We start from the raw sequence: 27934 nt of genomic DNA, 5'->3' as shown, positions 1-27934 counted from the left end.
TCTCTCTCTGCCTTCTTTTCTGCCTGCTTGTGATCTCTGTCTGTCAAATGGATGGATGAAATCTTTTTAAAAAAAAATTTGATGTCCAAGTCCAACATGCTTCATGATCTGGTTTCATGTTATCTATACAACCTGAATCTATTCACACAGTAGGTGCTGAATAAATATTTACTTAATGAATATACCAATGAATAACATTTTCTAAGGATCAATAAGCAAGAAACTTTGCCAAAGTTTATGGAGAATAAAAACAAACAACTACAATTGAAAAAAAAATAGCAAAAAACGTGGTCAAGACCTCATAGTAAGAAATATGATAATTCAAAAATGACAATGACAAAATCAATATAGTTTCATAGGTAAGCCTATTTCCCCAATGCTGTCAGTGCTTATGCTGTTCATGCCTACTTTGTGTTTTGGTTCACAGTATTTCCCCTCTCTGCCTTCTTGAATACTTCCAAGTTCCTTCCTTTACATATCCAGATCTTAGCTATCTCAAAGAAAAGAGGAAAAACAGAAATAATAGTGATTGAATGTGCTTTTCTCTTCGTTGCCAAGCATTCTAAATGTTTTATATAAAACATTTTATTTAATCCTCACAGATTTTGAAGTGAGTAGACATGGTCTCCTTGTTTCAGCATGATAACCAATGCATAATTCAAACAGATTAAGTAATATGCCCCCCAAAATATAAAGAGTGAGTAGAGGGGCTAAGAGCTGAGCTCAGCTGTATCTCCTCTTTCAAAAACTCATCTCACATGTTATTTTCTGGAGGAATCACTCTCTTAGGACACATCCTCTGAACTCCGTAGGTCAGCATGCTGTCACACCCTAACTGTTAATGTTTTTCTAATTAATTCTTCAGGTTAATTCTATTCCCTTCTATGGATTATAAGATCTTGATGAACAGAACCACATTTTATGTTCTTATGCATCACTGGTGAAACTCCAACAGTGCTGATCCCATGGCAAATGACTGCAGTATCTGAGGGTTGATGAGGCTGCATCTTCAGGGGTTTTATGTGATGTAAGTACAACCCTCCCCTTCCCATAATGACTCATCAACTATTGCCAGTGCTCAGTGGGGAGATACAGGTAGGTCATTTTCTGATATGTAATGTTCCATCAGTCAATTCTTGTATATCTTAACAAAGTGATTTCTGTATTACCTTATAGTTTTGGTACTAATGCTCTATGAGCCTGCACAAGCTACCTATTTCACAAGGATTTTGTGAAGATAAAGAATGATTGTGTGTGTAAATAAATGCTTCGGACTTGAGAGTAATGAAATACAGGTTTATGTTTTAATACTTAAGGAAATAATCTACTTGTGTTTCTTAGTTCTTATCAAATTTATCCCTGAATTAATCTGATAATTGAATCAATATCCATTTCAAATGAAAAACAAACCAACAACAACAACAAAACATTTATGGTAAAATAAGAGATTCATACTGCCCTCTCCTCCTCTGTTGTGTCTGGGGGTAGGAGAGGTAGACAGAAAATCGTGAGATTTGCATGATTTTGAACGTGAGATGCCGGTTCTGCTCTTCTGCTTACAGGTTACTGAGCAGCAAAATCCCAGATATTTCCAGTGCGGCCAGGGCCTGTGGACTGACCTGCTGTGAGATGGCCAAGAGGCACAAACAAGGGAGAAAAGGGCAAAGTCCGCTCTAGTTTTCTATGGGAATTAGAGATGCACAGAGAGAATGGTGAGTTTGGGGTTAGGTTAGGTAGTCCACAGACCATGACTGGAAGCTCTAACTAGGGATCAAATCTTATAAAAGGTATCCTGGCAGAATGAAGGGATAGCACTGTAATGTAATAGCAGCTCACTTGACAAAAGAAGGGAATGTGGCCTCCTATCCAGTAAGACTGTCTTCCTCAAAAAGCTGCTAGGGAGACTCCCTAGCTTGACCATGACTCTTAGAGGATCATGTTCCCTATGACCCTTAGAGGCAGCAAAGGGCGTCAGCTGGATGTCAAGTGCTAAAGACGAACCAAATGTGGGCCTCAACAGCAGAAACCATACGTATTGTACGAGTCTTTTCATGAACTCTATTTCCAGCTATGAAAGAACCTCAGAAACAAGGTGAGAAAAATGCCATTCCTATTTTGTTTTTTGAACACAATGTGATACCAGCTTCCTTAGCAGCTGACGCCCTGTGGTAGCGCGTGTAACACTTCCCAAACATACAACTGGTGTCCAGTCAGATCATTACCACCCAAATTTATAGAATTATATTTTCAAGTGTAAAAGAGGAAATTTTGTATTTATTTCTGAAATTTTTTACCTTATTGGTTTGAGCTCAGCGTTATAATTGTAATGGGCTTGAATGCTGATTCTACCATCTAAAATATTAGCTACTATTATATTATCACATTGTATCATCACAGTTTCTTGTTACATTTAACTTTCACTTTCCCAGGTTTGCACTATCCTATGTAGGAGACGACTGAGCTACCATTGCCATTGTATAAACTACAGCTCTGACACCGAATCTAACAAAGGAAAATATATAGATGTAGTCATAGGCGCTAAATAAATAAAACCCTAGCAACTCCAGCTCCAAAATGACTTAACTTAATGGTCTTTTGGGTAAAAGGATGAATCATTGTTAGGAAATCTATGGATGCAATTAATGTGCACCATGGAGCAGAGAGAACAATTAAGCTGAGTACTGGGTGGGTCACGCATACAGTAGACTCATGCAATAGATAAAATATGTGCTACTGACAACAGCCTTGGGAAGCACTCAAGTGTGAACCTCTACAAAATATTAGCTGCATACAATTCATGGGTGTGTAGAGGTATCTCAGGTTTAGATGGATCTAAAAATGTTAAGGTAGAAAATATCAAGGGTGTAAATATAAAAAGTAAGAATCTCATTAAGTTTTCATAGTTTATATTCTGGGAAAATATACACAAATATGGGAATAGTACAAAGCTATTGCAATAAACATTATTTCTAAATGAAACATTAGAAAAATAACTTATGTAGCCATGAGAATTGGCCAAATTATAAAAGGTATGACTTTAAAATAATGTTTTTGAAAAATTTGTGACATGGAATTTTTCAAAATTCAACACAATGTAAGATGTAGTGAAAAAAATAGGGTGTTAAAATTATGCATATATGACTTCAAAATATCTAAAGACGTTAATAAAGCTTATTTCGGAGATGCGAGATTATGAGTTATTTCTCTTGTTTTCCAATTTTTTCAAAGTAAATGAATTCTTTAACTTAAAGCACTCCTATTATAGACATATTTTCTGTAATTGTTATAAAAGCCTTTTCATTATCCCTTTTGTCATATGAGGAGCATTAAATGGCTTGACTATACTCTTACAGGTGTCAGTGGAGACCTAAAATTCAAATTTAAGTTTCTTTAGGTTTTGGGCGATACATACAAATGCATTCTTGCCTCACCATTTCTGAGAAGGAAACCCATCATTTCAAGTGTTTATGAAAATTTCTAAGCAATTTAAGTATTATTGACTGATAGGTGATTCAGTAATCAAAATGCAAATATATAGATTAGAATTTTATCTCCTCTCTTTGCCAATCTTCTACTCAAAATGATATTAGTATGATAGCAGAAAATCATGCCAGGATATTTTAAAAGCAGGTTATGTTATCTACATATGGAAAAATGAATCTTAATCACTAAATCAATAATTACATAGCAACTGATATTTATCTATAGGGCATTATGCTGAATAATCTGTGGAGGTTTGAAAGATGCAAAAGACAGAACTCTCTTACCTTATAGGTTTTATAATCTCACTTGGGATATACACACACACACACACACACATACATATATATATCATATATATATTATATGTATATCCTATATCATATGATTATATATCATATATCATATACATATATGTAAAAGAAAATAATAAAGGTTTAGAATAAAAATTAAGAATACAGGACAAAGGGGGAAATTAAAATGTATTAAGTGTCTACTAGGTAGTGGGTACTGATCAGTGCTTCCTATGTGTCACTCTGATGAGGCAGAACCTAAAAGGAAGAGAAGCTTCTCTAGTGAACTTAAAAAGTCATCTAGAAAGAACTTCTTTTTATTTTTTTATTTCTTTTATTGGCATATATTATTTGTTTCAGAGGTACAGATCTGTGATTCATCAGTCTTACACAATTCACAGTGCTCCAACCATAGCACACAGAGAGAGTCATTTCATTGGTCTATCCTAACCTAGTAGGCACCTGTTTCCCTAAGGGAGGATAACAATAGCACCTTTTATGACCTGCTGAGCAGATTTTCTAAGAGGTAATTTGGGGTCAGAGAATGATCCTTTTGTGACTTAAATCTTTGAAGGATTTCTGTTCTTGGCTGAGGTTGTTGGCAGGAGAGGATACCAGGAGCCTCAAAGGGATCACCATGAGGCAAGGGAGAGCATGGCCACAACCCAAGCTCAGAACCATGGTTTAGAGAGTCCCAAGGAAAGGCTGAGGCTAGCAGTCTTTCTCCTGTCCTGGCCCACAGTATGACAGTGGACATTACAGGAACAATGGATGAGCATCTTCTAGATGGCAGATGGAATTACGAAGCCCACAAGTGTGCAGGGATTTATTTTAATCAGGACATTCCAGTAGCAGTGCAAAATCATCAGTTAGTATGTGCTGGGGAACCAGTTTTCCACAGAAGCTCCATGTGTACTGACAGAAAGCAACAGATGAGACTTCCTTCTGTCTGCTTGGGATTTAGGAAGTGGGTAGCCCATATCTGAAGGAATAGTCCTCTGGGAATTTGGGCAATGAAAGTGGACATAGAGAAGACTTCAAGAGAGAAACTTTGGTTTCCTTCTGGCGATTCACAGACCTCTACCCCTGGGGATAAAAATATATGCTTATAAAAAATAAAAAATTAAAAAAAAAGAAACTTTGGTTTCCTGCTAATACAGGCATGCTAATTCAAAGTTATATTAAAAAAAAGAAAGAAAACAAAAGAAAGGAAGAAAGAAAGAAACTGCAGTGGAATTCCAGTTGTTTTTATTTTTTTGTGGTGAGTAAAAGCTCAGAGAAGATGTATGCTTTGTCTGAGGAATCGTAGCTGGTATCGCAAAGCAAGGATTCAAACCAATTCTGTTTGACACTAATATTCTATCTCTACAAAAGAGATGTCACAAGAAAATTATATATTTTCCCGATAAAACTATATATATAGTAAGACCTAGTAAATTGTTATTCACTAATAATTAGTAAAATGCTTTCTTAAACTCCAGATAAATATCACTGTGCAACTCTGAAAGAATATAAAGCTTATGTTTTCATTATGAAAAGTTACAGTCATTTTATTTTCTTCTTCACTGAATCTCAGACACTAAATCCCCTGTGCTGTCTTGGATTCCTTTTTATTGAATAAGGAATTCTTGTTCTGATGAAATGGAGTAAAAAGTCATGTGATTTTCTTACATTAGTCATGCTTGAAAAAGAAAGCAATAGCTTTTAATATGTATTCTATAATTCATTCTAATATAATTGATGAGGAACTCAACTTATTAAACATCCAAAATAATTCAATTATGTAACAGAAATAACAAGAGTTTGCCAAGACTTACTATAATAAATAGGCTTTAATGACACTGCAAGATACACTAGGTCTGTAATGCTTTTCCCAGTGTTTGGAAAGTGCCAAACAGAATAGTGAGCACAAATTGGGTGCTAAACAAATTACTTTTATTTTATGATAGCTGCCAGGTCCTATATAAACTGTAGCATTTAGGAGAGTCCATGGAATTATTGAAAAAGTCATATAAGATACAAGTTACAGAGATATAAAGGTTTTTAAGTGACAAACAAATGGGAGATGTCATCTTACAAATAAGATTAAAGGTATGACATTGGGGAGGGTATGTGCTATGGTGAGTGCTGTGAAATGTGTAAGCCTGATGATTCACAGACCTATACCCCTTGGGCTAATAATACATTATATGTGAATGAAAAATAAAAAAGATTAAAGGTTGACTACACTTACAAATTCCAACTGATGAAAGAGTGATATAAATAGATACCAATACAGAAGAATAGTTTTTTTTTTTTTTTTTATATATCCCCAATGCCTGGAATACAATGTGGGGTATACTGAACAACACGGTGAACTGACAATGGTTATTTGCTGAATAAATATATACTTAAATATATTATACATTTACTTATGTTCATATTTGTTAGATATTAGAAATGTCACATTGTATTTAAAAGTTCAGTGAAAAAATACAAATAAGACCTTCACAATAATACAAAATCAGAAGAGAAAAGTGAGTGGAATGAGGTAGAAGCTATTCACAGAGAAAGGGAATCTTCCAGACAGATCCCATATCCCAAAAACTTCTGGCTTCTATTTGAGATATTTAGAAGTCAACCATTAATCTAATTGCCTTTAGCAGAGCAGAGTCTCTTATTTTTCTAGCTCCTGCCAGTTCCTTATTGTTGGGATTCTGCAGTTTCATTTTTATGTGTTTGGATGTAATTTTCTTGTAATTTATCCTGTTTCAGCTTCCTTGTCTACCAGGATATGACAATAGGTATTTTTCAACAATTCTAGAAAATTCTCTGCAATTACTTCTTCAAATATTTCGTTATTTCTATTTTCTCCATTTAGAACACTAATTGCACACATTATATCTTCACTCTCTTCATTTGTTCCATGATCCATCCATATTTTCTCTGGTAATTTCTACTTTTTTTCTCCCTATTATGTATCTCTCTTGATGCCTATTTCTTTGGATCACAAATTATCTCTTTAGCTGGGTCAATTCTACTAAACTGTTCTTTAAGTTTGTAGTTTTGATTGTGATATGTTTCATTTCTATTAGATTCTTTTCCAAAACTTCTCATTTTTATACTCCCTAGTTCCTTGCTCATATTTTCAAACTTTTTTTCTTTAAATATATTTGGGTAGTTAGAGCCCCTCATCCTCCTCACTCACCCACCCCACCCCCCACAGGATGCCCATTACCTAATCTTCCAAACCTGTGAGTATGTTACTTAACACAGCAAATAGGACTTCACAGATGTGATCAAGGTAAGCTCACTTGAGATGGTGAGATTATCCTGCATTGTCTGGATAGGCCCAGTCTAATCACATGAGCTCTTAAAAACAGAAGAGAAAGGCAGAAGAATGGGATAGTGAGATGAAATGTAAAAAGAACTGGACTACTCTTGTTGGCTTTAGAAAGATAAGGATGGGGCCATGAGCCAAGAAATGCAGCAAGCTCTAAGCTTTGAGAACAAACTCCAGTTTATAGTCAGCAAGAAAATAGAGACTCCAGTCCTTAACAACCATAAGAAATTGAACTCAGTCAATAATTTGAATAAACAGGAAACTGATACTCCCTTGGAGCATCCAGAAAGGATATAATCTGCCACTCTTAGTTTTAGTTCAATGTTAATGATACTGGAGTTCTAATCTATAGAACTGAAAATAATAATTTTGTATGGTTTTAAACTATTCAGTTTATAACAATTTATTAGCAGCAGTGGAAAATTGTTCTTCAGTATCAGAAGTGAGCTGTTGCTGTAACAAATATCTACAAATTGGAATTGATTTTGCTATTAGGCAGCAGGCATAAACTAGAATTCTGAGAAACATGAAAAAAAGTCAAGATTTCTTTGAATAGACTGTTAACAGAAATATGGGTGTTAAAGACTGTCCAAGAGGGCTCTGAAGGAAATGAGAACATGCTATTGGAAACCAGAAGAAAAGGGATTTTTTTTTTTTTTTAATAGTGGCAGAAAACTTAGCAGGGCTGTGTCATGCAATTATGTGGAAAGCAAGGGTTGTAAGCAATGAATCTCACTATTTAGCTGAAAAGATTTCCAAGGAACAAAAGGTACAGACTGATTTTTTTCTTTCTCCTTAGAGTAAAATGGTGAGAAAAGAGAGATAAATTGATGAAGGAGCTGTTAAAGAAAAAGAAACCAGGACTTGATGATTTTGGAAATTCTTAACCTACCTGTATTACAAAGAGGCTAAAATTAAGAGATTATTTTGAATTTAATTTTTATTTAAAATTAAGAGATTAGTTTTCTAAGACTCTTCAGAAAGATCAAAAGATCAGAGTGTTTAGTAGCAAAAAAAGACTCTTTGAAGAGATTAAGGAAGGGATCATAGATCTTAGACCCCCTTAGTCACCTCAGCAGAAGCCAAAAATAGTGTGGAAACTTCTTTGGAAAGATCTCTTGGTGAGCCTCTTATCTGATGGAGTGAATCTTGTGACATCAATGGAAGACCCACAGAGTTCTTAAGAATTTTCTATAACCAGAGATACTGCTAACTTGAACTGGAAGGGGTCAGAGAGGTATGATGTGAGAAAGCCTGCAATTGCTGGCTTTGAAGCAGGGCGGGGTAGGGTGGGAGGAACAAAAGCCAAGGCATGTGGTAGCCAACTGGAAGCTAGAAGAAATCCTCAGTTTAGAGCCAGCAACAAAGCAAGGAAACAGTCCTACAACCATAAGGAACTGAGTTCTTCCCAGAGGCCAAATGAATAAGAAACTGATCCAATTCTCGTCTGGAGTCTCCAGAATGAAATGCATCTTACCTGCAATTTGGCTGTATCTGGCGACACTTGTACTATTACTATAGATTACTAACCAATAGAAAGGTAAGGCGATAAATCTAGTTGTTTTACAACACCAAGTATGTGGCAATTCACTACAGAACAATAGAAAATTAATACAATATTAAACATACTTCTTTTTTTCCAAATCTGATCATTCCAGTATAATATAAAACTATATTTCCTATCATTTGTAAAACTATATTTCCTATCATTTTTCCAGCCTTCTTTTAAGTCCATTTTTATCTATATGCTTTGTAATTTTTGAATTAACTAATTTAGTTCAAAATTTATCTTCAAAACATTGAATTTAGATTCATACAGCAACTTATTTCTTTTGCTCCTTCCCACTAACTATGAATCTGGATCCATTCTAAATAAATGGATGGAGTGGTTGGATCAGATGAATTCTACAACCAAACCTCAGTGAAGGCTGGCCCAAAGTTCTGAACTGAAAGAGCAAATCTGTGTCACTTCACTCAGTGTCAAAGTCTAGATAAGCATGCTTTCTGATATACCTTTGTAGTGGCAGGTTTATTTCTTGGACACCCTTACTTTTAGAGTGTTGTCCTTAAGGATCCTGGTTTTCTGAGACATTCTTCTATTAGACTTGGGCTAGTCCTAGGCTTTGCCTTCTGTCTCCAGCTTTGACCTTTGTTACTTCTCAGGTTTGCTGCTTTTGCTTCATTTTTATCCTCTTTAGAGCCTTTATTTTCCTACCATCTCAGAAATGCATTTAAAAAAAATTGTTTTATAGTCAGGTTTTTAGTTTTTCATTCAACAACTGCCAGGAAAGGAACTCTCTCTATATTCTTTAAAACCCACCTAAATTTATTTTTATAAATTAAAATAATACATTTCATTGCCTGTATAACACAGGTTTTATTACCTTAAGTAAAACTGTTAACAAAGTGATAGCTTTTCTAATCAACTTCTTAATATATTTAACAAGTAACATTCTTTTTTTCCCTAAAGATTTTATTTATTTATTTGAAGGAGAGAAAGAGGGTAGGGAGGAGGGGCAGAGAAGGAGACTCTCCACGGAGCAGGGAACCCACCATCAGGCTCTCGTGGGTTGGGGGAGGCTAAATCTCAGGACCCTGGGATCATGACCTGAGCAGAAGGCAGACACCTAACCAACTGAGCTACCCAGGCACCTCAATAAGTGACATTCTTGATGGTATTGATGTCAAGAAAGATAAATAGCAAATCAGAGTCAATATGTTTCAAATTTTGAATTCCTACTTGCTAAAAATAGATTGATAGCACATTATGTGAAGACCCTCCTCCAGACTCAAAATGAAGAAAAAAAAAATCACATCTTTTGAGAATCAAAGTCTAAGAAATCTAAGGCCTACTGTTAGTCTTTGAGCTAACTTTATATTTTTTTAAAAAATACTAATTAAGCTTAAATCTAAATTTAGAAAGTATATCTTCTTTTAGGTTTATAAAGATCTGTATTCCCTTATTGATATTTATGAGCAGTCCTGATCCACTGAATCAGAAGTAATCCTATACTTTATGCTTCTACAGCAAGTAATTATACTATGCTATCATAACTTGTTTACACATTTTTTTAACGAGACTATGATCCTCTTGAAAAGAAAAACTGTCTCTATTAAAAATATTGTGGTAGGTCCAGAATTTAGCACTGAATTATGTACTGAATAAATATCTGATGAATTTAATTTGAATGAAAATGTTTAGCAAAAGCAAGAAGTTTATAATCCTGTGGTACATATCATTTCAACTTGTACTTTTTAAACTAATTCTAAGACAAAACTCTTATAGTATTATAAGCCAGCCTTAATGGGACATTGCTCCAAATGAATTAACTGGGGAGTTCCCTTTCTTTCTTTCTCTACCTGTTTGCCATCTAATTCATATGTTTTATTACACAAGGAATGAAGTTTTTATTCTGAAATAAAAAGTGATTTTAAATTGTATTTTACCTGAAACATTGTTAACAAGATAATACCCAGTGAAAGAAGATCAATATGTTCAGCATTTAAAATAAATGTTTTATAGAGGTGAGTTTAAAGCAATTTGCATTTACTTTCCTTAAAAAAAAAAAAACTTAAGATTATATTGCCAAAGAAATAAATCTCAAACAAACAAAAACTTTGAGAGTTTAGAGAATTTGGGAAGTTTAGAGAGACTATTATTCAGGTTGCATCATCTTACATACATTTTTCAGGCTTCCATAACTATATTTTATTTTTAAAATGTTCAACTAAAAATGGTGTTTCAAATATAAGCCCTAAAAGGCAACCAAATTGGTAAGTGAGAAGTAAAACTTTCACTCTTTGTCAATAACACAATACTATATTTATAAAATCCAAAGACTCCACCAAAAAACTACTAGAACATCAGTAAAATGAATTCAGTAAAATCTCAGGCTACAAAATCAATGTACAGAAATCTGTTCAGGACTATACACTATTAGCAGAAGCAGCAGAAAGAGAAAGTAAGAAAATCACATTTAAAACTGCACCAAGAAAATAAAATGCTAAGAAATAAATTTAACCAATCACTACTCTCAAAACTATGAAACACTAAGGAAAGAAATTGAAAATGACAGAAAAAAATAGAAAGACATTCCATGCTCATGGATTAGAAGACCAAATATTGTTAAAATGTCTATGATACCCTAAGCAACCTACACATTTAATGTAATCACTATCAAAATACCAAAAGCATTCTTCACAGAACTAGAACAAACAATCCTAAAACTTGAATAGAACCACAAAATACCCTGAATAGTCAAAGCAATCCTGAAAAGGAAAAGCAAAACTGGAGGCATCACAATTCCAGACTTTAAGTTATATTACAAATCTGTAGTAAGCAAAACAGACACAAAAACAAACACTAGATCAGTGGAACAGAATAGAAAACCCAGAAATATAATTATATGGCCAATTAATTTTTGATAAAAGAGGAAAAAATATTCAATAGGAGAAAGTCTCTTCAACAAGTACTGTTGGGAACACTGGACGGCTACATGCAAAAGAATGAAATTGGACCACTTTCTTACACCACACACAAAAATAAGTTCAAAGTGGGTTAAAGACCTAAATATGAGACTTGAACCCAAAACAGCCCTAGAAGAGAGCACACGCAGTAATTTCTCTGACATCAGCCATAGCAACTTTTTTCTAGATCTCTCCTGAGGCAAAGAAAATAAAAGCTAAATAAAGCTATTGGGACAACATCTAAATAAACAGCTTCTGCCAACAAAGGAAACAATCAACAAAACTAAAAGGCAACTTATGGAATGGGAGAAGATATTTTCAAATGACATATCTCACAAAGTATTAGTATGCAAAATACACAAAGAACTTACACAACTCAAAACCAAAAACAAACAAACAAACAACAACAAAAAAACCCCCAAATAATCCAAATAAAACTGGGCAGAAGACATGAACAGACATTTTTCTAAAAAAGACATATAGATATCTGGCCAAAAGACACATGAAAAGATGTTCATCAGTGAAACACAAATCAAAACTACAGTAAGACGTCACTTCACACCTGTCAGAATGGCTAAAATAAAAAATATATAACAATCAAAATGCATAACAATCAAAAAGACATAACAAGTGTTGGAAAGAATGTGGAGAAAAAGGAACCCTCATTCACTTTGGTAGAAATATAAACTGGAACAACCACTGTGGAAACAGTATGAAGGTTCCTGAAAGAGCTAAAAATAAAACTACCCTATGATCCAATAATAGCAGTACTAGTTTTTCACCCCAAAAACACAAAAACATGAATTCAAAGGGATACATGCACGCTATGTTTATTGCACATTATTTACAATACACAAATTATGGAAGCAGCCCAAGTGTCCATCGATAGATGAATGGATAAAGAATATATATAATGGAATATTATTTTTTTATAATGGAATATTATTCCATAAAAGAGTTTTATTTATTTATTTTATTCCATAAAAAAGAATGCAATCTTACCATTTGCAAGGACATGGATGGAAGTAGTTGCTAAGTGAAGTCAGTCAGTCAGAGAAAGATAAATGCCACATTATTTCACTCACACGCAGAATTTCAGAAACAAATCAAACAAGCAATGGGAAAAAAAGGGAAAAATAGAAAACAAAACAAAACAAGAAATACTCTTAACTATAGAGAACAAACCAAGGGTTACCAGGTGTGGGGGCAGGGAATGGGTAAAATAGGTGATGGGGAGTAAGAGTATATTTATCATGGTTAGTCCTGAATACTGTATAGAATTCTTGAATCATATATTGTACACCTGAAACTAATATAATGCTGTATATTAACTATACTGGAATTAAAATTAAAAACTTAAAAAAAAAGAAAAAGAAAATTTTAAAAAACACCCCTATGTGCTTCTATTTTTATACTAATCCTTCCATTGTTATCACCCCCTCTAAAGACTTTTTAAAAATACATTTAATGAAATTGGAGCCCAATCTTCAACTTTTTTCTTCATGTAAGCTTTTATGTCCTATAAGATACATGAATGTGGGGCCTCATTGATATTTCAGGTGCAAAAAAGAAAAACCAAACTCACTCTGTTCTCTAATAATATCCCCCTTTCATCAGTTTTGCAATTTTCTTTTTTGCTGTAAGAATAAACTTGAAACCATCTCTGCTCTCCCTTCCCCTTTATTCTTTTATCTAACCTATCATGAGACCTGTCATATTTGTTTGCTTTCATGTCTTCCGGTAATAGCAGGCCTCTCTATTTCCACCGCCTCTATGAGGATTCGGTTGTCATTTCATGCCTTGAAAGGACTACATAATTTTCCATGATCCCTCCTAATTCTAGCATTTTATTGCTAATTGTTTTTTTTTTAACTTGTTACTCTGACCAGATTGTGGATTATTGTACTCAACTACAACAGTAAAAATCCAGCTTAGTATTTTTTAACTAGAGGACAATAGAGATGAAACTGGAATAATCACTTAGTATTATCCACCAAAATAGGTCTATAACCTCCATCTGTTCTGGCTGCACAATTTTTATTACATTTTCCTCAAATACTCTTCATTCCAACTTGTCACTTGAGCATAGTATATATCTAGATCATCTTTCACAATTTTGTTAAGTGGTCTTAATACTGCAAAAAATCCCCTTCTCATTGTCCTATCAATCCAAAATTCACAAAATGCTATTTAACTCTTACATTCTCTAGGCATTTTATATAGTGGGAGGAAACCAAAACTTGGTGTTGGATAGACCTCAGCTCGTAACCATGCCACTCACTATCACATGACTTTAGATAGGCCTTAGGTTTCTCATTATAAAATGAGATTTATAATAATGACAATAATAATAATACTTTGGCTATAAGAATTTGTGAGGATTGTATGACATAAAGCATTTCATAAAGTGTTTAGTGGAGTGCCTAGACTATAATGCTAAGTAAACAGCATTATTATTGTTGTTATTATTATTAATTCCATGATATGTCCCCATTACTCAGCTCACATTTGATAACTCATTCCAACATCTGTAAACTCAGTAAATTGAGCACTACACTATTTGTATTAATTTTTCTCTAATTGTTTTGTATGTTTGCAGTGATTTACTCATATGGGTATTAGCAGAAAGGACATTTATTAAGTAGTCATCAAGCAATTTATCATATGTTTTGATGTTTTTAAATTTCAATTAATTCAACTTAACTAATTTCAGTTAGTTAACATATAGTGTAATATTGGTTTCAGGAGTAGAACTTAGTGATTCATCACTTCCATATAACATCCAGGGCACAGCACAACTGCCCTCTTTAATACCCATCACCCATTTTCCTGTCCTCTGCCTCCAGCAACCTCAGTTTGTTCTCTATAGTTCAAAGTCTCCTATGGTATGTCTTCCTCACTTTCTTTTTTCTTTTTTTTTTTAAATTTTTTAAAACAGAACCAATATCATTATCAATATCATTATTTTTATTCTTTAAAACACACACACACACACACACACACTCACATATACATATATACCCTAAACAGCTTACCTTAAGATTGCTCTGAATTCACCTTCAGAAATGATCCCAGTTGGATATCTATAAATCAATAATTATGAAATTACAGTTAATTAGCTTGAAGGTAAAGATATTTTTACCTTATATGATCTTTAACATTTTTTACAAAAAAAAATAGATGCCTTTTAATCCTCTACAAGTTTTTGTTTGTTGCTTTGACCAGTGCAGTCAAGTTTTAGCGTATTTGTAAAATACACTTATAGAATCAGCAAACACTTTTGACTGAAAGGGATTCAAATTTTGTTATTGTTTGCAAAGCCAATTGATGGTTCATAGCCAAAATATCCTCTTATTCACCATTACTGAACTGAACTAAAAATTAACATTTTAAATAAAACAGAGTAAGAACTGCTGAATTGGTCCCACTTTATTATACTAAACACTAAACTTGAATTTATTTTGGAGAAGCCTGTATATACGCCATATCCAACATACATATACTGTGTATATGTGTACATGTATATCTCATAATATGTATACGTATTCATAGATGGCACACTAATACTCATACAAACACAAATTTAAGGAGAAAAAAACAGGTATAAATAAACATTTCATTGAGGAAGCTAAGTACCTGGGTAAAATCAAATGGATTAAATCCAACCCAGCTTGGGTTTTAAATAAACTGATGTTTTGGTTATTTTAATAAAAGTAATAGCAACAAAAGTTGTGTGTTAAGTTTGATAGTTTATAGAATACTTTTTCACATTCTTGTTCAGGTCTTTTGTTGTTGTTGTTCTTTTTTTTTTTTTTTTTTTTTTGTTCAGGTCTTTAATAACCCTCATAGCCATAAATGTGTTCACTCCTAAATACTGTTAGGATAAGCTTGGTCTAAACTGAAACAGAGATACAGACTATGTCATGTTTCCTCATAAACAAAACAGTTGTAAAACCTACCTATTCACATAGCTGAAACTAGTCCTTTAGATTTTGAATCAAACATATCTCTCCCAGAATGACAGCAAATATTAATCAGATAATAACTCAATACATAACTGTATACCATACTAAATGTCATGAAGAAGGCTCATATGGTACTTTGAGTGCAATGGGGATCCTGAATTAGTCTGAGGGAATAAGGAGAGGAATAAAATTTGAGCTGAGAATCACTGGGTAAGACCCAGCAGGTAGAGGAGAGAATTTCCACTTAGAAGGCCTGGCAACTGCAAGGTGCTGATGCAGGAAGGGGTGTGGCACTATTGAGAAGTAGGAAGAAGGCTCTAAGATTAAAACACGAAATGGAATGATGTGTAGGTGTGTGTAAAGCTGGTGAGGTTAGGCAGAGCCATAGCAGGTTAAGGAAGGTTATTTTTTATCTTACACATTATGGGAGGTTAATGCAAGGTTTATGCAGATCAATGAGGTAGTTAGATCTCCTTGATGGTAGCTCTGGTGAGGAAAGAGAAAGTAGAGGAAGAATATAGGAACCCAGCCAGGGGCTATTGCTGTAGTTCAAGAAGGAAGGAAAGTGGCTTTGATCTAGGGTATTTGCAAAAGAAATTGACAAAATTGGTTTGCTTCAGTAAGTTTTGGAAGATAGCTTATAATCAGCCTCTCTCACTTGATGGTAAGCTACAGGAGGGTAGAGTTTTAATGATCATTCCCACAATACTTTGCACGCAGTAAATACTCCAAAAAAGTTATTTTTTCATGACTGGATGGTAGGAAAAGAAGAAGAAATTGATAAGTGTAAGGAAATTCATGAAAAGGCACTATTTCCTATGATAAGAATTACTAGACAGGATCATGTTTGCAAGTGAAATCATGTGTTTAGTTTTGACAAATTGTATTTAGATTGCTTATTAGATATACAAGTGGAGATATTACTTAGGAAATTATAACGGTCTAAAGTTCAGAATAGATACCTTGAGTAGAGATATAAATTTGGAAGAAATATCAATAACATAGATGCAGTATCTACTCCCATGGCATCAATGGGAGTAGATGGGGAAAAATAGCTTAATAATGATAACTAAATTTTTGCAGACTCTATGTATCAGTCACTGTTCTAAGCATTTTATATGTTGTAATCCAGTTAATTCTTACAATAACCCCATAAAGAGTACTGTTTATTATCTCACTTTAAAGATGAGAAAACCAAGGCACAAAGAAATTATATAATTTGCCCAAACTCACACACCTAGTAAATGCCAGAACTAGGGTATGGAAGGCAGAATTCGAAGATGGCCTCCAACATGTCTAACTCCTGGTGTTCACACCTTGTATAATCCCTCTTCTGTGGGGGGGAACGTGTAAATGTGATGGGAAAGAACTCCCATGGTTTAGTTATTAACAAGCTGACTTTGAACTATTCAAAATCAAAAGGGAGATCCTTGTGGACCTGGCCTAATCGGTTGACCACTTTGATGGAGATTGGGCCCTCCCTGACATCAGAGATTAAGACTGAAAGTATGAGAAGGCCTAGGCAGAGGCCCACATGGTAGAGCATTGAGAGCAGCTTCTAAGAGTTGAAAATAGTCATTGGCCAATAGCCATCAAGAAAATGAGGAATTCAGTCCTACAACCACAAGCTGAACCCTGCCAACACCAGTGAGATTAGAAGAGGACCTCAAGCCTCAGGTGAGACTTCAGTCCTAGCTGACAGCTAGATCTCAGCCTGTTGAGACTCTGAGCAGAGGACCCAGATGAAATTCACCCAGACCTCTGCCCTATAGAACTGTAACATACTAATGAGTATTGTCTTAATTTCCCTAAGTTTGTGGTCATTTGTTACACAGCGATAGAAAACTAATAACAGATAGCCTGCGCTGCTCAAGTCTGGGCTAAATTGCAGAAGGCAAAGGGGTGGGCAAATGAGAAGAGAGACTCATAACGACAGAACCCTGAGGAACACAGGCATTTAAGAAATGGGCTGTGGAAAATGCACCAGTGGGGGAGACAAAGACTTCTGTCTTTGAAGACAAAGAAACCAGGAAGGTCCAAGAGAGTATGGTGTTAGAGAAGCCAAGAAGAAGGATTGTCTGGAAGGAGAGAGACTGACTAAGAGTGTACAGTGCAAATCAGATGAGGACTGGAGAACATTCACAGATTCAGTAAGATGGAAGAGGAGAATACTGGCTTTCCTCTGGTCAATTAAAAAAGCAGAGTTGGCATTTTAGAACCCCTTTCATTTTTTGGGTTTTTGTTGTTGTTGTTGTTGTTTTAATTAAGGGGGAAAACCATGTGAAGGGCTGGGGAGAAAAAGAGTGTTTTCCAGACATATTTTTATTGTTCAATATTTTCATGCAGAAGCATTATAAACCTCTTCCTCAAGGATTAGACATATTTTGTTAATGGCAGCAGGCTTGAAAAGTAAATCAATTAAGATGTTTTGTCACAAAATTGAACTTCAAGGATTAATAGTTTCTTAAGTGACAAGGCAAAATTGTACCCAAGTAGTATTCTAAAGAATATTTAATCTCATGAGATGATTAATGAAAAATAGTAGAAAGAGATCACAAAAGCAAGCATTCAATTTCCAAAACTCATTTATTTTAATCATTTGTACCACTACTCTACCATTTATACTATACTATTACACCATTTATGCCACTGTTCTAAGGGAAATTTATTCTTTTCTCTAAAAAAATATGAAATCAGATGAAGAAGCCAAAATGTAAGTAGGCATTAAACAAATCAATAAGGATCCATTTTTTACTATAATAGAGTACAACCGAGAAGACAATGTGTACACACAGAGATAATTAAATTTATGAATCTTTATGCTGCTATATTTACCCATTGATGTTGCTTTTGGGTTCTCTTGTACCAGTACTTCACTTTGGTGACAAATTTTATGGGAGGCAGGAATAACAATGACAACCTTCCCCTTATCCCATATAAAATAACAAAATTCAAACTACCTTGTTATTTCTATATAGGGGTATATACTTGTCTCCAATGGCAGCCTCAGGAAAGGAAAGGAGAGTTTATCCAGGATCTCTGACACATAGTCAACAAAGTAATGGGTCGATATTCAATGGCTCAGTCTGAACTGAGATTTAAATTTTCTGTTTTGAATGATCAAGACAGATGTACAATGGGATAGAGACCCAAGTGGGGGAGTATAGTTTTAGTGTCTTCTGGTAGCTTATGTGAAATTTTTCCTCCCTCTGTTTCATCTGAGGCTTTTATCCCAGATATGGTTGTGAATTCACCTGTTCTTAACACTTTACTCATGTACTGGCTTAAGAGGCCTAATACAGTCATTGCTTATATCTCAAAGTTACTATTTGCTTTTCTGTTCCCTTACATTTTAAGAATCTTGAATTTGTTTCATATCCAACTTATTTTCATGTATTTGGCTCCTACCTTTAGTTGTTTATGAACAAGCCAGCTCTTAATAACAGAGGTAACCTTACTAGTGAGCATATGATTGCTTTCTAGTGTAAGATAAAGCTTGATTCCTTAATGAGTCACACCATTCCATAAAGAAAAGTGACTTTTATTATTCTGGCATAAAATTATTTAAAAAAGAAAATTTCACTCATCTGTGGAATTTAAGGAACAAAACAAATGAGCAAAGGGGGAAAAAAAAAGAAAGAGGCAAGCCAAGAAGCAGATTATTAATTATAGAGAACAAACTGATAATTACCAGAGTGAAGGTCAATGGGGGGGAAGGGTTAAATAGGTGATGGGAATTAAGGAGTACACGTGTGATAGGGTATTACGTAGGGTATTACATTGAAGTGTTGAATCACTACGTTGTATACCTGAAACTGATATTAAACTGTATGTTAACTAACTGGAATTTAAATAAGAATGTTAAGAAGAAAAGAAAAGTCTACCCATTCGTGTGATCAATCAGTCATTCCAGGAAGTAGGTCACATATTCCTAGTCTATGAGTCCTGAACCTCTAACCAAAACAAGAAGCTTGAATAGAGTGCTTGTTTTCTTTACGGCCCTTCTCTTTCAATTCATGGAATTTTGAGATGAACGTTAAAATGAGGATTGGTCATTATTTTTCTCAAAAAATGAAACAAAACACCACTCTCAATGAAAATATAAGACAAAGATAAATATGAGAAATCTTCTCAAGTTCTTCTTTATATGTTGGTCATCCTAGAATCATATTGTAGTTGTTGTAGTTTCCCACAGAATTGAGAACTAAATAAATTCTTGGCAAATGTTTCAGAATTTTCATCTCAAACATTTCAAATCCCTAGTGGCCTTAAACTTCAAAGCCTAATTATTCAGTTGATTCATTATCACTTTTCCCAACTGAATGTGCATGCAACAAATCCTTCCGGTAGTTCCGTCTTACACAAACTGTGAGATAAGTGGCTCCTCATGATCTTGTCCAACCCTAACTTCCTATAATTTTTTCCAAACCATGTTTTTCAAATCAGGCTATATTTACTCTATGTAAATACTCCACACTAGCTTCCAATGACTTCAAATTCTTTATATATATATATATATAGAGAGAGAGAGAGAGAGAGAGAGAGAGAGAGATTCTACTAGATACTTTTTATTTTTAAGATTTTATTTTATTTATTTACTTGAGAGAGAGGGAACAAGCAAGGGGAACAGCAGGCAGAGGGAGAAGCAGACTTCCCGCTGAGCAGGGAGACTGATGTGGGACTTGATCCCAGTATCCTGGGATCATGACCTGAGCCAAAGGCAGAGGCAGACACTCAACCACTGAGCCACCCAGGTGTCCCTACTTCAAATTCTGGTATACTTGAATATGCCATTTGTTTTGGTGAGCAGAGCTCCTGGTATAATAAGAGTACAGAGCATCTCTTGTACTGATATCCATGTCCTTGTACTGATAAACAATAGTCCCCAGAGTAGGTAAATTTAAAGCTTCACAAGATTATTGGTCTACAATAGGATATAAAATGCAGACTACACTTTCATCTGAAGCCTTTTCAGAAGAAAGATATATGATCCAGATTTGAGGAATCCAGACAAAATTCTAACTTTAAACTCCTTATATTTGCTCCAAAACTACAATGACTTTAGGGAGATTTAGATTTCCAGTTAAAATAAGCCCTCATAACAATGACCAGAACTAGATTGCTTTAAACTATGCTTGTATCCTGTTGTACTTTGATTGTAGCTCTGTTTTGATATCAATGGAAATGATACATTTTAAAATCAATTTCTTCTTCTAAAAAGGGATTTCATTTCTGCTCCCATTTTCACTTAACTTTGGGGATCTACTGTATTGGATCCCAAAGAATTTCTTAACTGCTTCACCATTAATAATAATGGAAAAACTTAACTTTCATGACTTGACTTTAAAACATTACAGGGGCACCAGGGCGACTCAGTCAGTTAAGTGTCTGCCTTCAGCTCAGTTCATGATCCCTGAGTCCTGGGATGGAGCCCCACATTAGGCTTCTTGCTCGGTGGGGAGCCTGCTCCTCCCTCTTCCTCTGCTTGCTGCTCACCCTACTTGTGCATTCTCTCTCTCAAATAAATAAATAAAATCTTTTTTAAAAAATAAAACACATTACAAAGAATGTCTTGAGAGATGGCAAACTTCTTAGAGAATGTACTTATAATTGAGGTCCAATCCATAGCTATTGGTATTAAGGACATCGGAAACCTTGCCAAAAAAAAAAAAAATAATAATAATAATAAATTTCTAAAACGTTGCTATATATTTTTGTGTTTCATAAATAATTATACCTTCACTTATGTCTACATATCCAAACACCACCAGACAACTAGCTTTTAAATTGTAAATCTCCTTGGTGGAATTCTTTTAAGTGGCAGGTGAAAAAAGGTGAGGAGGGTTAAATTTTTATTCATTTTAAAGAATGAGAAGTAACACACAGAAGGAATTAAGTAATTTAAAAGAAACAGGTGGGAAATTGAGTATTAAATAGAATTTCTGAAGGATAAGTTCAATTAATTTGATATATATTAATTAATGAACTTAATCTTTATAATAAAAGTGAGAGCTACTATTAATTGAGAAACACTTATTTACCAACTTTTTAACATACATTATTACATTAGGAATCTTGCAAAATAGGGATTATTTTCCCATGTGAAAGGTATGGTTTCAACCACTTGCTTTAATGAAAATAGGTACGAATAGAATTCCCCAAGTTCCAATCCAAATTTGTTTTCCACAAGAAACAGTCACTATGTCATCGAGTAGATGGTTCTTCTAACTATTAAATGGGATTTTCCCCACCATCACATTTTAATGTCAAAAAAAGGGAAAAGATCAGTTCTTAAAAGCTTATTTCTTACAGGAAACATTTTCTAGGTAATGCCAGTAAAATCTGGTGAAAATGAATAGGCTGTTTTGCCTTAGGGTTTTTTCACTTGTCTTGTTTTGTCTTTAATAAAACCTAAGGAACTGTATGTGTTTAAGGCAGTATACTGCAAGTAGCTTCATTAATAAAATGTTCATTGTTCATTAATAAAAGATATTTTGGAAGAAAAAATAAGACTCACCATACTCCAGATCAATACAACCTTTGTTGTTTTTTTTCTATGAATAGAATTGAGCAAAGTGGGAGTTCAAGTGAATTAATATTTTACAATGTTGAAAAGGCAGGGGTCCGAAAACTTTATCTGTAAAGGGCCAGATGGTAAATATCTTATGCTTGATGGACCAATAGGTGTCTGACAACTACACAATTCTACCATTAGTCGGTAGATTGGGAAAGCAGCCTAGAAAGTACATAAATGAGTGTGTATGGCTGTGTCCCAATAAAACTTTATTTACAAAAACTGTACCTGGACTGGACATGGCCCAGTCCAGTAGTTTGCTAACTCTGAAACAGGAGAATAATAAAATATAATCATAACATGGAAATAGTGAAGTCCAGACATTTTCTCATAGTGTGTTAAAAGCCTTCTCCTGTTTTAACCAAATAGCTAGCAGCAACATTCAGATATAAACATTAGGTTCGAGGCTAGACCTTTAGATTGGAAAAATAGGGCAACTATTCCTTTAGTTCTTTTGGAATATTCTCAATGAAATATTCTCAAAGACAATTTTTTAAATTTTTATTTATTTATTTATTTGACAGAAATCACAAATAGGCAGAGAGGCAGTCAGAGAGAGAGGGAAGCAGGCTCCCTGCTGAGCAGATAGCCCAATGTGTGGCTTGATCCCAGGACCCTGAGATCATGACCTGAGCCGAAGGCAGAGGCTTTACTCACTGAGCCACCCAGGCACCCCCCAAAGACAAAATTTGTAATGACTTATAGTAAGCTGTTAAAACCAACAGTATTTTCATCTCCTCTTTAGTGTAAAGAATTTCACAATCCGGCATCTTATAAACTATGCAAGCCTTTGAAGGAGCAGACTTAGAACAAATGCAGGTAAACTAATTATATATAATTTTTCCATACTTACCCTTGCTAAAAACTCTGAAAGAGATGGTGTTATAAGTCACCTTTTATAGGTATGGATATGAAGTTTAAGGTGATGTGGTATATTACCAAGGTTATACAGATACCAAACTGTAAGGCCAGGATTTAAACACTGTATCATACATCTAGAGCTACTATTCATGGCTGTGCAATTTATGTGCCCCTTAAAACATATAAGGGCATAGCTATTACAGATTTGTATGTTTATTATAGAAATTTTCCACAGGTAACAGTAAATTTTATCTTACAAAATCAGTATTGTGACTCTTTTTAATGAAAGGATATATATTTTGGAAGCAACTTTTTGTAATTCACAATGATGTGCCATATATGAAAGCTCCAATCCAGGGTTGACTCTAAAGCCTTTGTTTGTTTACATTATACCAAAGAAGTCTGTGCCAGGACAGCCACCTGGAACATTACAAAGGTCTTGAGGGAACTCTGTGTTCCTACACTGCATATGTAACGTTAGCCATTTCCCTGCCTTTAAGTCCTGGGAATAGTTTATTACCATGATAATAAATATAGAGAATGAAAAAGGAGATAGGAATTAAAGATACTCTGAACATTAGAGCATGATTGACTAGATGTATCAATATATTATTGATTAAGATTGGGAGATAGTGTCTGGAGGAAGAAGGGAGAATACTTATTTTTAAGGTTCAAAGGATGCAGATGATGGAGAAATCAAAAAGGAGCCGAAAATATGTCCCCAAAGCTGAGAGAGTGGTCAAAGCTCGAGTTAGGGATTTGGATGTCATTTCTACGGAGATGTAAGAGCTAAAGCCAAGAGAATGAGACAATATACAGGTGGGAAAAATCTAGGACTGGGAGAAGTGGAAACTACAAGATGAGCCAAAAAGTTAAGATAGAAAACGTGTGATCAGAGAAGGGATATGACATGTTAAAAACAGGATCACTAAAGCCAAAAACAAACAAAACGCGTTAAGGAACAGTTTCATAAGAGTGTCTCCTACTTCTGGGGTGTCTGGGGGGCTCAGGCAGTTAAATGCTTGCCTTCAGCTTGGGTCATTATTCCAGGGTCTTGGGATCAAGCCCTGAGTCCGGCTTCCTACTCAGGGGGGAACCTGCTTCTCCCTCTGCTTCCCTCTCCCTGCTTATGCACTCTCTCTCTCTCTCTCTCTGTGAAATAAATCAATAAAATCTTTTTTAAAAAATTAAAAATAGGGGCGCCTGGGTGGCTCAGTGGATTAAAGCCAGTGCCTTCAGCTCGGGTCATGATCTCAGGGTCCTGGGATCGAGCCCCGCATCGGGCTCTCTGCTCAGTGGGGAGCCTGTTTCTTCCTCTCTCTCTGCCTGCCTCTGTGATCTGTCTGTCAAATAAATAAATAAAATCTTTAAAAAAAAATTTTAAAGAATGTCTCCTACTTCAAAGAGTTCCAGGAAGATAAGAACTGTGCAGAAATCACTTCATCTGGCAATTCAAGAGTAACAGGTGAATTCTGCAAAGTAAGTCTCAACCCAGTAGTAAAGGAAGGGGCTAGAATAGGTGCAGGGACAAAGATGTAGAAATAGAGTGTATAGACTATTTTTTAAAATCTAAACTCTAGAAGAAAGCATAAAAGGAAGAAGAAAGGACAAAAACTTGTTTCATTTTTTTTTTTTTAATAATGGAAGGTCATTGGAAATTTTTGAAGTTGGGAAATATAAAAATGGGGGGATAAATAAGTGACACCATGGTATGTTACAGAAGACCCAAGAGTCCCAAGTCACAAATCACTAGTGATTGCAAGTAAAATCCTGTCCTGGTTCTATCTATTTTTTTTTTAAGCAGCTTTATTGAGATACAGTTTATATGCCATAATATTGACCCATTTAAAGTGTAAATTCAATGATTTGTAGTATATTTGCAGAGGTTTTGATCTCACATGTGTAGTAATTGACATAATCATAAGAATGCTTAGTCTCATCTGTCTTAGAGTGTTGTAAGAACACAGAACCTATCATAAGGATAGAAATATAGGGGCGCCTGGGTGGCTTAGTGGGTTAAGCCTCTGTCTTCGGCTCAGGTTATGATCTCAGGGTCCTGGGATCTAGCCCTGTGTCAGGCTCTCTGCTCAGCAAGGAGCCTGCTTACCCCTCTGTTCTCTGCCTGCCTCTCTGCCTACTTGTGCTTTCTCTCTCTGTCAAAAAATAATAAAAATCTTTATTAAAATAAAGAATAGAAATATAAAACAAAATAATACAGAAACATCCGTGTGATGAGCTGAAATAAGATTACAGCTAATCATGCAGAATGAGGCAAATGCCCTAAATAGTTGCTTTTGTAGCCTTTACAATAGATAATTAATAGGCCACATTCTATGAATCAAGTAAGCTTTTGTTTTATAACATTAAGAATCTATCTAGATCCAGAATTGACTCATAAAGTAACTATGTAGCAATATATTACTTATAGTACATTTTTGCCTCATATTGACCTCTAAGATTTTTTTTAAATTTGCTCACTTGCTTGTTTTTGGTCATACCTCCCAAAGCAATTTCAAACCATTTAAAGTAGCCATTGTGTTAGTTCTTTGTGTTTAACCTCATTCTTGGGTTATGAAAACTTGCCTACAAATAACAAACATCATGTAACTATCTCTTTCTGTAGTCTTTTGTGATATTCATGAATTTAGGTATTTGCACACTTGGTTTCTAAATGATTTCCACACTTACAGCATATTCATGTTTTACCTAAATTGAGAGAAAATGCTCTTCAAATATGTAAAAAGTAAACAGTACATAAATGAAGATTAACCATGGTTCATTCATAACATACCTACATACGTTACCCCTCATCAGGATATCAGATTATAGAGATGTAATATATACTTATTTTAATTAAAAATGTAACAGAAAAAAAATTGCAGAGCTAAATCGAAACCGCCCAAGTTTCTAAGTAATTATACCTCCCACCTAAAAACTACACCAAGGTAATAGTGATCCAAAGGGGCATGTGTACCTGAATATTTATAGCAGCAATGTCCACAATAGCCAAACCGTGGAAAGAACCTAGATGTCCATCAACAGATGAATGGATAAAGAAGATGTGGTATATATATATATATATATTCAAAAGAAATGAATTCTTGCCATTTGTAACGACATGAATGGAACTAGAGGTATTACATGGAGCAAAATAAGACAATCAGAGAAAGACAATTATAATATAATCTCTCTGATATGAGGAATTTGAGAGGTAGGGTTGGGGGTTGTAGGAGGTAAGGAAGGAAAAAATGAAACAAGATGGGATTGGGAGGGAGACAAACCATAAGAGACTCTTAATCTCACAAAACAAACTGAGAGCTGCTAAAGGGGTAGGAGAGTAGGGATAGGGTGGCTGGTTATAGACATTGGGGAGGGTATGTACTATGGTGAGTGCTATGAAATGTGTAAGCCTGATGATTCCAGACCTGTACCCTTGGGCAAAAAATACATTATAATAAAAATTTAAAAATAAATAAATAAAAATTTCCCCAAGTTAAGATCTAAAGAAGGAAACCTACCTAAAGAAATATATATTATAATTATAAAATTATTATAATTATAATATAAAATTATAACTTAATATTATAATACATATTATTAAACCATTCAATTGAATCCTTCATTTGAATGAAGGAATGAATGTTAGCCCTTTTTCAAATATAGTATGTAAAGTTATTAAAATAAATCTCTCCTTCATATAGTAGACAGTCCATAGTAGACAATGTTCATATAGTAGACAAAGAAAAATAACCACTTTCTATTAAATATTAGAAAGAAATACATAAGACTCACTTTGCCTTAACCTGTTTCTCATAAATTTTAGTAAACATTGATTTTTTTAAAAAGCTAAAAAAGGTTAAAAAGAAAAGCTTAAAACTAGGAAAGTATAAATCTAATTTAAATGTTTCTATAACAAAAAATTAAATAATAGCTAAATTATATGTTGAGATGGAGTGAAATGTGTGATTTCTATAAGTATCCATGAAATTAAGCTAAGTAGGAAGAGGTGAAGTACTTTTTCAAAGCACTGATTTTACCACCTTTTAGTTTCTATAAAAATTTTCACAGGAGCTGACAATCACCATTAGTTTTTTCCTCCATGAAAGGAGATTATTACTAGCTCAAATGCATTTTCTGTAATCATTATTCCACTATATGCTGTCCTGTGAGATTGCAGATTTTCCCAGGGACGATAAAACTACTGACAGATCCATTTCTTCCCTTAATCATCCAAAAATGAATTCTGGTCTTTGAAATTCTCCTGACACAATAACCATTAATACCTTCTCAGTGCCATTCTAACCACACAAAGCCCATACTACCTTGGACTCTTTCAAGCAACCCTTTCAAATGTAATCCCACTTCCATCAACAATCCTCACTTTCAGATATAGTTTCGAAGGAAATTATCCCATGTCCAAGTTGTTTTCTACTCACCTCTTTTTACTGATCAACTCAACCCAACTACATCAGTCAAGTGATTTATCTTACAGTTCTACTGGTTTGCAATTCTGTGGTTTTGCTCATGAGACTCTTGCTGCCTTCTGTAAAGTAGTATCAACTACTAGTTTCCAGTTACATTCATACAGGATAGGGAGGTCATGGTTTTAAAATCAAGCAAAGAAAAAACAAAAATATGCAAATCTCAATTGATCAAGTTGACTATGAGTCAACGCTAAGGAGAGAGATGAAAGGAGAATGCCCAATAAAATGTCATCAGTAATGACAGAATAAGAATTTATGTTACAGATAATAAAAATCATTTACAGAAGTTTATTCAGCTCATTCTATGTTCCAGACATTTCTGGGTATTGCAAATACAGTGATAACCAACAAGAACACATCAAATACATCTTTGTTCCCATTGATCTTAAATTTTAGGGAAGGAAGATATGAAATGTGCTGATAAAAATAAGTGCTCTGGGTGGCTCAGTTGGTTAAGCATTTGCCTTCTGCTCAAGTCTTGATACCAA

General features: G+C 34.5%; 1 protein-coding gene across 3 annotated transcripts in view; it reads right to left on the bottom strand.

Moving 5' to 3' along the window:
* The window catches only part of CNTN1 (contactin 1), a 351845-nt gene that overhangs the window by 253520 nt on the left and 70391 nt on the right, over positions 1 to 27934 (bottom strand). For all 3 annotated transcript variants that reach the window (XM_082742232.1, XM_082742231.1, XM_082742230.1), the window contains exon 2: positions 14598 to 14645. The gene's annotated coding sequence lies outside the window, so the exon portion shown is untranslated. The remainder of the gene's footprint in view (positions 1 to 14597; positions 14646 to 27934) is intronic.

This window comes from Mustela nivalis (assembly GCF_964662115.1).
Source record: "Mustela nivalis genome assembly, chromosome: 7".
Taxonomy (NCBI): domain Eukaryota; kingdom Metazoa; phylum Chordata; class Mammalia; order Carnivora; family Mustelidae; genus Mustela; species Mustela nivalis.
Note: the sequence above shows the minus strand (reverse complement) of the source record. Positions and strands in the feature narration are given on the sequence as shown.